The 13,764-nt window shown below is 38.9% G+C and overlaps 1 long non-coding RNA gene across 1 annotated transcript; it reads right to left on the reverse strand.

The window, feature by feature from the left end:
* Nucleotides 1-6,994: 6,994 nt before the first annotated feature.
* Nucleotides 6,995-13,447, reverse strand: LOC308181786. The gene is made up of 3 exons (XR_013941588.1): nt 11,678-13,447; nt 10,216-10,356; nt 6,995-9,384 (listed from the first exon to the last, which is right to left on the reverse strand). It is a non-coding gene; the product is annotated as an uncharacterized lncRNA (long non-coding RNA).
* Between the last annotated feature and the right edge of the window lie 317 nt (nt 13,448-13,764).

The raw sequence follows: 13,764 nt of genomic DNA on the forward strand, positions 1-13,764 counted from the left end.
CTAATGCATTGTCTACATGTTGATGTGTTGTAGCATCTTATTCCTGCTAATGGGGTGGAGATGATTTTGGATTGATGTTATTTTTGTATGCAAAGTCATTAGACACCTCCAAGTCATTTCCAACTCACTTTAATCCTTCAGTGTAACATAGACAGTTTTGTAGTCCCACATAATATGAACCAGCTGAATGGATTCCAATTTATCAGGGAACTATAAATTGCAAAATACCAAACTGAAACTGCAGCATCAAACCCAGTGATCACTGTCCCATACATTTTAGATTGTTATTTAAGGCCTCCTGGGAGATCAATGCTGTATAATCTATTTCTCGGGATTCCTGTCAGCTATATGAACTCGGCAACTGCTTTTACTAATATATTATGACTTGTTTATGATACTGGAGAATAAGTGATGGGATCAACATGGTCACAGAGAAACAGGAAATGATGTGGAAATTGTCTGGAAAGGGTATCTTTTTTTTTTTTTTTTTTTCTGGCTATATATGCATAAACCAAAGGAGCGTGCTATTACTAGTTTATCCCTTAGGCCTTCATTTAGGTCCTTCAGACATTGTGTTTGAACCTCGATGTGTCCTCTGTCAGAAATGCAATATCGAGGATACCGATACAATTTTAATCTGCCCCTCAACAACAGTCACAGAATTCAGACTTAAGATTTAGCTTTAAAATTAATTTTTGAAGTTACATAGAAAATCTGTCAGAGAAACTTTGTATCTGTGGATTTCTTCACAGATTATGTGGCTGTCAGGCAAGCAACACCCCATTTGAGCGCAGCCAATAAAAGAGCTCATTTCAACCTCCGCTGTGTCCGTGCTTGCTCCCCGCTGGTGCAGGGAATGGCTTCCAGCAAAGAGGAGGCTGAATCCCTCTAGCAGGGATTTCCTCTCCAGCTGCTGCAAACAAGATGGATCCACGAGGCTCTTTGTGGGAAGTAACACAACAAGTTCCTGCTGAGCAGGAAATTTCCTAGTTATACCTCCATTACTTTCCCACTTCCTCAACCAGCACTTACCAGTGAATAAGCCAAGTCTCACCAGCAAGGCACTGGAAAAATCAAATAGAAGGGCAAGGTGGTTACCCTCACATCTTTCTGTGGGAGTTGCTTCTGATAAGGAGGCTTGGAAAGTAGCTATGGCTAAAAAGATCAGGGCACTCAACAGACAAAATTTCATACCCTTTCTTTTTGGTCCTTCTCCAAGCCAAGCCCCCTCGCTCTGCATCCTGCTACTACATCATATATGTTCACATCCTTATGTACAACCCCCTGTGTGCCGGCACCTGAGGAGCACATCTTTCACTCTGCCAGCAAAAGACATCACATCCCTTGGGAGACTGCTGCATGCAAACTGTTTTCAGTGTTATATCACAGATTTCCCAAAAGGCTCGTGCTATCAGTACAATAACTCCCATTTTACAGAGGGCATAACAACAGCTGAGAGCTTATACATTTTTCTTAGAAATTGGTCGTATGAATAATAGGTTTAACTCAGGAATACGTTTAAGTACATACTTAAGTACATTTGCATTGTTCTCTAGGACTACATTCTTAAAGACTTATTTTAAAACTCTCTTTAAATCCTGTTGATTAAGGTCCATGCCTATATGGCTTTTTGAGTAAGAAAGCTTCACCAAATTGGAGTCTCATGTATACTATGGATGACTTAAAAAATAAAATGCTGTTCACTGTAAGCACCCAAGAGACTACAGGAATATATCAAGGGCTTTCATACTTACTGTCAGGCATGAGCAGATTCATTTTGGGTCTGCCCTCTGAGCAGTATCAGTGAGTTGGAACTGTAGCACACAAAATAAGAGAAATCAACATGATGGTCTCATCTGATAATTACAGTGCAATGTGCTTTTTGTTACCTTCCTCCCCACCCCTGACAAAAAAAAAGTTCTTTGTTTTCTGCAAAACACTGAAGAAAAGTAAAACCATTTGTCTAATAACAGAAGGTTTCATTTCCGATTACTTGCAATGCCTTAGTGTATCCTACATCATTCTTACATGGCAGTGAGTTTTGCAATCAATATGATCCTAACTGTGCTTCTGTGACAAGGTACTTAAAAAGATAGTGCTCTACTGTCATTTCCCATGTAACTCTTCTCCTTCCTCTTTATTCCCTCCCTGCACAGTGATTTGCAAGATGTAGCCTGATTGAGATACTTGCGATGCCATCACCTTAATTTCATATACACAGACACACAGATCTCTCACGGCAAAATATTGTACAGTGTGTTGAAATAAAAGCCATAATGAGAAGAGTTAAATTGTAGGATGTGTTGCAGTTGTTAAATAGAAACTATTAAAGCCTTTCTCTTTTCTGTCACAAGACATGGTACATATCTTCGTAGTATCACAATTCAAGGAACTATTGAATTAGAGTAGGTAGGTTCAAGTCCTTGTTCTTAATCTTGTTATCTGTGTCATGCTTTTATAATGCTACATTAAAGGACAGTGTTGTTTTCACGTAATGGAGAGAGGTTAGTTATTTGAACCCTTGCCCAACTTTCCTGTTATACATTGTTCACAGCACTTCATCATAGACATATGAATGCCCAAATGTGCATATACACGATGCCTAACTCAACCTGTCAACAGGAGTGCCCTGACTACTGATAAAATATGACCTTTTGAGGGTGAATTCTTGCAACTATTTAATGGCATGCAGTCATGCACATTAATTTTAAGAAGTTGGAGGCTTGTCTGTAGAAGGAGATATAACAGTAAACCAGTCACAGAGATTTGGCAAAGCCATCAGGATTAATGGTCAGAGACTTGAATACAAAGCTATCTGTACTGAACAAACATGGTGAGATGCTCAGCTTTATGGCTAAGTTAAGCCAGGGCATTTCCAGCAGCACCATCTCTGCTGCCATTTGGACTTAGCACTGATTCAGCCTTGACCTACCAAAATCCCATCACCATTTTCTGCAGCGTGGACATACTGCTTCTATACACTTATGCAGCACAAGCTGACAGTGCTCAGCTTGCCTGAGGCAGCTCTGGCTGGGCTGGCTCAAGCACAAGAAACAGCCTAGATGAACTATATGTTGTTCCTCTCCTGCCTTGCTAAGAAGCATGCAGTATTGATATAGGCTTCCCACCTAAGCAACGATTTACTTTCTCCTTGCTTAGCATATAAATTCAGACAGGATCAAAGTACTAGCTGACATGGCTGAAAACTAATCAGCTTATAATTTGCACAGGGTACCACGCTACTATTGTACATCATTAATAAATATGACAAAAATCAGACAACTCTGCTTGCTGGTCATTCATATTGCATAGGAAATTGACTGAGAATATCATTAAAAAATCTGTATTCACTCAGAATCAGAAACACTTTTTCCCATTTTTTCTTTTCAGGAGTTGTCCAAATCTTTGAAAATATAGCTGAACAGTTGCGCTGCTTTTGTAAGATTTCAGCTGTCCCTAAGTGGCCTTTTTTTTTTTTTTTTTTCCCCCAATATTAAAAGTATTGACAGGCTTTCTTGTTTTCAATTCTACGAAAGTTCCACAAGTCCTTTTTTGGTATGATTCTAAGTCATTAAATATCAGGCTATATGCAGAGGAGATGGGATGAAGGGTGAAGCAGCTAAAGAGTCATCAGATGAATTGCTTATTATAAAAGATCTACTAAATTAGAACTAATTTTTTGAGACACTGGAAATCACTCAAAACTCTTTGAAACAGCTCCACTTCCCTCTAACAATCAAAATATTTTGCAAAAGCCAGTCTGAAAAGTTTGTCTTCCTCCTCATACTGCAGGTATGAGCAGCCTGGAAATATTTTAGCAGGGGACACAAGACCCTCCGAGCAATCCTGTGAGTTTTCTGGTGAAAACACGGTTGGTAAATGAAAGCCAACAGAAAATCAGTGTGTCTTTCAGCGAGGGGGACAAGCAATGCTCCTCAAAGTGCAATGCAAAGTGTTCATCAGGATGCCTGTTTTCTGTGACCGCTGCATGATCTTGCCTGCATGTTGCAGTCTCACCATGGTGGTCAGGCCAGGCTTGGGGAGCATCTCTCCCGCTTTTTGCAAAACCTTTTGCTACTCTCACACTAGCCATGCTGCCATGGCCATCACCCTTTGTCTGGTGGCCAGGCCAGTGTCACTTTCTGCAGGACCGGGAGCTTTCTGGTGTTCTCCTGGCACACTTGATGTGACAGAAGGCAGCATGGTCTAGCACGTTCAGCAGTTTCACTGCATATGCAGGAATGCATCTCCTAGTCAAAGAGAAATTTGGGGCTTTTGATCACCATGTCTGGCTGATCTTTCTCATTCAATTAGTAAATATCAGCAAGGGGAAAGTAATTCTGAGAAATGATGTTTTTTTTTAAAGGCTAATGTTATACATAGTGTTATTTTCAAATGTTTTGTCTCAGAAAGATCAATTAACGAAAATAATAGACTAAAATAATCTCTAAGTGCAAGTATCATTGAAAATACTGAATAATAAAAATTTAAGGCCATGACCAATAATAATTAAGGATAATGCTTGTCTCAGGCACAATAATAGTAACAGATAGCAACACCATTTTAGCTGGAGGAAAGTGAAAAAAAAAAAAAGTTTGGTCTGCTTTGATATTTAGGATGCAGTCTTTGACTTTGTTAAGATAAAGTTGAAGAAATGAATTATTCATGTAAATGTTTCCATAGTAACAAGCCAGCAAGTAAAATAATGAAAGCAGACACTTGTTTTTAAGGGGGAAATTACAAGTTTTAGCCCATTGGCTGTGAAAGTTCGACAGTTTGTACACTCTGAGGCAACTGCAATGTGTATACCTGCATCATATACACAATCCTGATTCACTCTCTATGATCATTTTTAGCTTTCAGAAGAGGGCAGGAATGAGTGCCTCAGCAAGCCTCATGCTGCATCGGATAAGTCTTTGAGCACCACCCAGAATCTAACTGCAATGAGTGGAAATATTTTTTCTTTTCTTTAATAAATTATACAGCTCCATTTCATTCTTTATTAAAAGAAAACTAAGGTCAAAAATCAAAGCACACCAAATCAGAAAAAAATAATAATAATCCAGTGCAAAAATGATAATGAAAGGATTTTCAAATAGCACATTCTTGTGGATGTACAGGGATATATAGCTTGGCGTTTTCAAAGCAATTAAAACAATTAGGGTGAAACCAACAAAGGGAATAAGTGATTTTTTTAAACTGCCTAGTGAAATCCAGAGCCATGTTCTTGAAGTATCAACTCCCATTCAGTGCCTGTGTAAATTCAGTGTCCAAAATGGCTGCCGTGCAAGATCTGACATGATGAAACAGGGTTTCCTGAAAAAAAGGCAGTGGACTAGAAAGGAGCATCCCAAGCTTGCAGCTTGAGGCACAGCAAAATGCCAAAGGGCTGATCCCCAGGACAGGGGTCCCTGCACAGACACCCAGCTAGGGAGCACTGTGGGGTGAGGACCTTGTCTGCTTCTGGGTGCTCACCCCAGGTGTGGGTGAAGCATTGCTGGGAGCTGGAGCATTAACTCCCCAGAACAATTGTGGTGCTCAGGACACTCACTTGGGAATGGGATCTCCAATATTTCGGTGAGGACAGGCCTAAATCAGAGCAATAGGAGGCTGCCTGATTGTTTTGGATGTTTCTGCTGGCTTTTGGAGGCCTCTCTAATCTCCTTTGCCGGGGGATCACAGAATCACAGAATTGTAGGGGTTGGAAGGTACCTCAAGAGATCATCGGGTCCAACCCCCCTGCCAAAGCAGGTTCTCTAGAGCAGGTTGCTCAGGTAGACGTCCAGACAGGCCTCGAATATCTCCAGAGAAGGAGACTCCACAACCTCCCTGGGCAGCCTGATCCAGTGCTCCGTCACCCTCACTGTGAAGAAGTTCTTTCGCACGTTGGTGAAAGGGATGTTGGTGGGGAATGAGCATGCTCACAACAGCTCCTTACGCTTGTGGGAGCCTACACTCATATAAAAACATTTGCTCCTCTGTACTTAGTGTTTAAAATGGGATTTATCATTCAGCTGGAGAACAGCAGTACAACTGATAACCAGGGTGCCACAGAGAGTGCTAACTGGTCAGTGTGGACAACCCATGGTGTGAGACTTGTTTTCCTGAAAATTCTTGTAGTTTTAATCATACATGTTTGGGCTTATTTTGCAGGTCTATTTCTATTCAGCTTTTTCTCATGCCATTAAAAATCAGCTCAGCAACAGTACCTGGCTCTGTAAATAAACCTGAGGCTAGGCCAGGAGCAATACCAGTTTAATGTCAACAAAGAATCAACAAAGAAGCTGGTATATATTCTTTCATATTCTCTGCCCTTTTTCCCCCTCCTGCTTTTTTTTTTTTTCCCCAAAGATATTTCTTTATTTTAAGCAACTGAACAAATGATTGGAGAAGACAGAGTGCAATGTGATATCTTTGTAGCACATTGCTTAATATCCCAGGTGTAATCAATTGAGACAATCTCTAGCAGTGGAGAGTTTACATAAGTCAGCCTGATGTCAGGAAAAACTTAAATTCTTCTGCCTTCTAAAAAGCTTTTTTAAAAATGTGTATTTTTTTTGGCCAGAAATTTAATGTGAACAGGTGCTTTCAAAGACAGTATGCATATATACTCTGGCATTTTCCCCCCCTTTGTTATCATATAATGCTTGGCTTTATGAACTTTGGAACTACCTAACATTAGATCATTTCAAAGCTACATCTGTTGGTTTCAAGGTTAAGCTAGGTGTTACAATACAGTACTGCTAAAAAGTTAGCTATAGAAATACCTTGACCAAGGTAAGGTCCACTTTATGAACAAGTTATTGTCTTGGAATATTGAATGGAAACGAGAAGAGATAAGCTACCCTATGAGGATAGTTACAATAGCTTCAGTATGATAACACTAAAAGACTGTGTCTTTACACTATTTTTGAGTCTGCATTCATGTAACCAGCAGCTCATCCTAGCATTGATGCTGCCCAGTCAAAGCTCCACAAGATCTCTCCACTGCATCTCTGTCGATGCAAAAGATAAGCAGGGCTGGGTGAAGTGGGGCCCTGGGCACGTCTTGTGCAAGATCCCCCATCAGCATCACATAGCTGGAAACTACCAGTGTGTTGAAGCATCTCAAAGTGAACCCTCCAAAAACAGTGCTGAGAGATTACCAAAGACCCTTTCAGCCGACTGCACAGGCCAGTAAACAAAAGTATTTTAGTTGCATTTGCAGTGGTTATTTTAATTCCACCAAATTAAATAAGCTAATACTAGTCTAACTCCTGGCAATTTTCATCTTATCAATTTACCTTGTTTGTTTTGCATAAAACTGCCTCTTATTCCATCTAGGCTATTTATTAGATCAGTTTGTGATAACAGAGATGCTTGAGAAGTGGGCAACTACGTAGGCATTTGTTTTTCATGTCAATAGCCTGAACCCCAATCTCAGGCTGGGGCAGATTAGTGCTCGTACCAGATAGCTCTACCAGGACCATGGGTTTCAAAAATTCTCCTTAGGAAACAGAAGTTTCATTAGAGGTTAGAAATATAAATTGGTGAAGTGACAGATTCTATGATATGATGGAAGCTCAATTATAAGTGGATAACATAATATAACAAGTGCAGATGAAATCCTATTAAGGTCTGAAAATCCAATATCTCATCTTCCTGACTTTTAATTGATCTTTACACATACTGTCATTGCAGTCAAATATTTGAAATGATTCCTGTACACATAAACAAATGTAAGCACATTAACTCTGTTAATAATTTTAACAAGTAATTTGTATTTCCCATTAGACTGTCTTACAATTTGCTTTACTATAATTAAAGATATCATCAGTGATAAGCTTTAATGTATTATTTAAAGTCTGCCTGTTTATAAGATTTGCTTTTATCATTAACTGCTGGTTGATAAGATCCACACATACCTTCATTAAGAAATTATATTTTATGTCTAAAACAAATAGGGTGTTCAGGTAGGGAAGGACTGCTGATTTTTTTTATTTTTTTTTTTAAACAGAACCTAAGTATGGATTTTTCTTCCTAAGGTTTATCTGTGGTTAGGCAAGCAAGTTCATTGCACCAGTAAGTAATGGCTTTCAGTCTGCTTTACCAGAAAAGCAACAGAGTTGCTTAACAGCATATCCTTCATTTGGCATAAAATTGCATGTCTCCATGATATCTACAGTACTGAGAGAAGAGAGGAGTTCTTCACATGAAGATAGTTATGGAAACTTACTATGGAGCAAAGTCGCAGGTCACTGTGCTTTTGGGTAGGATGAAAAGCCCTAAAAATGGAAATTCTTTTGTCTGGGTTTCTCAAAGCCCAGACAGCAGCGGCTTTCAAAGACCTAGCCAGAGAAACAAATGGATACCATGCAATGTGGAGCACTGCTTAAATCCTTTGCAAATACTGTGCTGTTTATACTCTTCCAAATCAGATACAAAACACCCCTCCTTTACTCTTCAATAACACAATGGGAATCAACAGACTACCCGCCTCTGCCCCTGTTCTGTTTTACGCAATTGTTATGTGCCTCTTAAAAGCAAAGTGCTCTTCACAGACTTTTGAGATTATTTCTTTCACATTACTTGCCAAGAAGAGAAAAAGAATTAATATGTATGTTTCCAGCTTGAGGTCTGAACTATTTACTTGTGGTACAAATGTGACATTTGGGAGTCTTTCTTTTTGTATACCCAACACCACCACATTGTAAACAAAAGCAACTTTTGACACCAGCTATGACTAATCCATTGCTTTAGTTCAGTAAGTAGAACATACGTTCAATTCATAACCAAACAGTTGAAATTACCCTGTGAGGCTGGAAAATTGATGAGCAGTTTAACAAGTTTTTTTTTTTTTTTTTTAATAAAAAAAAGGTTATGCGAATTCTAGGCAGCAGTAAATACCATCCCAGCGAATAAACTGGCAGAGTAGGTGGAGGTGAAAGAAATTTTCCTTAGTTTATTTTTCACTTGTGGTTTTGTTTGAAGTCTTGTCGTTGTTGCTGTTTTTTGTTGTTGTTTGGTTGTTTTTTTTTGTCCTCGATTTTATTTTAAGGAATGAAACACTTATTCTCCAGCCTCAGCACCTGCTGCTTTATTGTTCTTATTTTTATGTAGAGAGGAGATGATTTGGACCTTAATTAAAATTGGGATCACTTCTTGCCATGGAAGTTTATTAAACATTTTACTAGCAAGAAGTAGCATGCAGTAAAAGTTTCTTTTTCTATTATCTTGATGACACTTTCAAGATTCTTCTATCAGATGAAAAGAAGGCCAAAAAGACATAACTGGCAAGTAATAGATGAATGCTCTTCCATTCTGTGGCACTCAGAACAGCAAAACTGTTTGTATCTTCCTCTCCCAAGATCTGTTACCCTTCCTCTGTAACTTACATTTTCCAAACTGTCAAGAGGAGAACAGATTCAAGTATAACATTAACAGAGAACTGTTTAACTATTTATGCTGCTATAATTTTGTATTGATTTTATGTAAACTTTTAACCAAACACAGATTGCACTGCTTAAAGAAGACTTTTGGGAGTTCCTAATAAATTGCCTTTCCAATCTTTAATGGAGCATTAGTAATTATCGGATACAATGTGATTTAAAGTCATTTAGAAGCCACAGAACAGTAGTTTGATACAGTACATTTCTGTCTCCCTAACAAATTGTGTCACATGCAGTTTATATCTGACAAAATACTAAGAAAAGTACTGACAATAATTTATCTTGATTGTAAAATTCTATGTTATCATCAGGACATTGTATGTTCTATAATGTATTCATTGTTAACAATAGTGATTTAAGCATTTCTACAGGAAAAATAATTAGCAGAAGTATGGGCAGATGCACAACAGAAGCAGGAACTTGTACCTATTTTCAAAAAAAATCTAAGCCAAGGGAAAGAAACCAAGTGCAGAGCAGGTAAGAAAACAAATGCATGAAAACACTTTCCTGCTTGCAGTAGTCAAAGTTAAAATTGGCTGCCCATTGAAAGATTCAAGGAAAGAGAGATTATTATTCTAGAATTAAGACAGAAATTCTGGTGATAACCAAATCTTTAAACTTTCCATCAGTTGTGCATTAACAGCCGAGGGGACCCAATGAATGTGCATCACTGGATGACAAGAGTATATGCACCACAGGAAAACGAGAAGCTACTATGACATAGCAGCTGAACACAAATGCTTTGGAGGGGATACATGAATGGCCTGACAAGTCCTCTGTGCCTTACCTGTTTTGTTTCCAGTCCTGATAACACCTCAGATACTTGCTTTAGATACAAAAGTCTTCAGTGATTTTTCCACAGTCCCCCTGATAGTTCTCTGGCATGGCTGGTTCAAGGAGGCTGACTGTACAGTGGATTGATGACCCACTGGGGAAAAAACTCACTTTGTTGTTACTGCCTTTTTTTTTTTTTTTTTCCCCACTGACAATCCCTGTATCTTCAGTAGCCTGTGCCTAAGGCACTGTCTTTTTATTAGGCACCCCATAGCTATGAGCAATGGCCCCATCACCTCAGAGTTGCACAGAGGCCAAACATAACACTGGTATCCAGCATGATAAGGGTGCTACAGCTTTCAGTCCATCCCACCATCATTATCACAGCTCACAACATACACAGACAACTCATAATGCTCGCTGTCCCCCTTTGGTGTTGCTCTCCTCTTCACTGCTCATCCCCATGTGCCACGAATCCCCTGTCCATGTCCCGCTCAGCTGCTGATCCCCCATGGTTCAGCCTCCCATGCCTGTCTTTTGTGCATCCAGCTCCCACCTATAAGTATTTCTACATCCAATGTCTGAATCACATCTTCAGTTTCTTTTCTCTGCTAGCCACTTCCACTTTTTCTATCTGACTGTTACTGCCACTCAATTCTCTTTCATATTTCCACTCTATCCACAGCAAGCACTGCCCAGGCCTGCAATAAATTTCAGCTAACCCATTTCTTTTTCCTTCCATCAATCTATCCTGATGCCTTTTATCAGTTTCCTCCCTAGGGAATTACTTGCCCTTTACTTGGCCCCTATAACACTGTTGGAGTAACTGTATTCCTAGCAAGTCTCCCCATCTATCTTCAGCATTTATGGTACTCAGGTCATTACAGAACATAGGCACCACTACCTTTCCCCAGATCACCAGTTACCATTGGAGCCACTTCCATACCATTCAACCCATTAATCACATATTTTATTAGTAGTCTCATTCCTTTCTCTCTACCTCTACTTCATACATACATTTCCATACCTTTACCAATCTATAAACAAAAGAACACACAAGAAGTCCACGCAGATTAAAAGAAGCCTGGAAAACTTGAGTTTGTAGATATTTTCTGCCAAGCACAGCTGAACAAGCTGTCGTTAAGAGCAATGCCCCCCAATTTCTTTGCAGATCGTCAGATTCCCGTCCATGGTGCAAGGCCCAAAAAAACTGGTCCATCAATTTGAGCAGTCAATAAATGGGGTCTTCTGCTTTATTTCTCCATTTGTTGGAGCAGACAAGAACAACATGATTAAGCAAACATTTTCAAGAATTAGGAGATATTTTTCTTTTTTAACATTCATTTTGTGGTATGTAATATATCTCAGAGGTCATGGGCTTGACTCTATAAAGCAGAAATCCCACAAATATTCCGTACAGCTCTCGCTGGTGGGAAGAAGCAAAAACATTCGCAGAAAGCAAGCATCTAGCCTACCTCATCTGTTACCTCAGTCAGCTTATTCCCATGTGTGCAAGAACCTTCTTAGGTAGATCTAAAACTAGACAGTGATTGATTATGGAAAGAACTGTTATATAACTTAGACATTATCTTGGTTTCCACAACCCTAATCACAAAGTTCCAAATGCATTCAAGTGACAAACCAATTTAAAAACAATTTGACTCCCAAGACAATCACAACAGGGAAAGACTTTAAACTGAGCAGGTATTACAATGCAATTAGCACAATTAACCCTTTGTCACAGCAGCAAATCAAGAGTTTCCACCTCTTAGTGTTTCTTTAAAAAGTCTGTGATTGGAAAATTGACTTCCAGCAGGGAGGAGTTAACACTATGGCAATCTCTTCCTTACAGATTTTTAACAGTCACCAGGTGGCAAAATCTATTTATACACCATATGTTTGTAATAGGATCTCAATTTGTAAGATACAACATTAAATTTCTTGAATGAATATACTGAACAGAATAGCATGACAACTGGAGCTGAAATAACATGATGAAACATATTAAAATTGGTGTTAATATAATAATCATCTGTGTTCTTGTTCCATATGGCAATTTATGATAACAGCTAAGCTAAACCTCATCTGTTTCTTCAAAAACTGAATGTAATAAAAGAAGAAAGTTCATGATCATGAACTTCTGCCTCCAAGTCACATTGTGTATATTTAATAATGAATGTATAGCACACTGGATTTCTATATGATGTGCACCAAGTTAAAATGCAAGCTTTTCCTCATGGAAAAACTAGGATTTTGGATGCTCCGTATCCCCTGACTTACTGAAGAGCCTTGAGGAGGGGACAGCTGGCAGCAGAATGGCCAACGGCAACATAAAGGACTGATCTAAATTTTTCCTGCTCCAAAGATCCTGTCAGTACAGGGTACACCTGATTCTGCAGCAATGACAAGACAAATGGTATATTCCACACATCTAACAGGTGTGCTATGCTACCCTTCTGCTTGTACTGAAATGCGCTGACAGTACAGCAATGGGGAACATTTGTCTTTATCTTTATAACAACTGACAGGATGCATGATTACCACTGTAAGGGTATTGGAAAAAAAAAAAAAAAAAAAAAAAGAGTTCTGTCCATGAGCCTAGTTATTAGTTACATGCTGAAATGCTGACCAAGTCTAGCAGAGTAGGAATTATTTGTAAAATTGCCTTCAAAAAACATTATCTCCCACTCCGCTTCCAATAAACATCAAACAGATCTCACCTGCACTAGCTTTTCATATTCTTTTGTTAGCATTTATGGCAGTTTGTTAACTTAGACAAGTTCAAACTATTAATGGTCACCTAAAATTCATCACATCTGTGATTTTATTTCTTCAAACTTTGAAAAAAATCTAAATATTATTATATATATATATATTTTAATCAACATAAAAATCTCATGAATGTGATGAATTCACCTGTCTGTGAATTTGCCCACTGTGGGCAAAATACGTATATTGTGTTAGTCTTTGAAGGCAAACCTCTCCTGGGATACATTCAAGGGAAATATAACTGTTGAGCCCAATATTCAGTCAGAGGGCCCTCGTTTGGGCATCCACCTCACATCTTGTATTGCACTGAAATACATAAAGAAAGGGTCTAGGCTGTCAGTTTCTGCCATACACATTAGCAACATTTCTTATATCACCCCTTTAAATAGTCCAGTATCACTGAACCATCCTCCCTACAGTGGGTGAATTCCCCACTTGCTGCCTGCGAGTTAAGCCGGAGTGTAACCTTTGTAACTTCTATGAATACATTGATGTGTGAATATAATCTGTCGATTGTTTAACAGCATAGTCCTGTGTGAAGTGCAACAAATTTGCTGCATAAACAGCTCTAGGCTTCCCATTTGGATCTAGGAGCTGAAATACAGAAGGGTAAGCATTTATGCAACCTGAGAGACTTATGTTAGCTACACGAATAAAGAAGATTAGGAACATTTCTTATTCCTGTCAATTATAATTTAAGCTTCATGAATTGCCTCAGAAGGCACTGTAAAGGCAAATGTGGGTTTTTCCCTACCTAGGCAAGTATAACTTCAGCTAACTCCTTTCTGCAAGG

Source organism: Anser brachyrhynchus, assembly GCF_964034855.1.
Source record: "Anser brachyrhynchus genome assembly, chromosome: 1".
Taxonomy (NCBI): Eukaryota; Metazoa; Chordata; class Aves; order Anseriformes; family Anatidae; genus Anser; species Anser brachyrhynchus.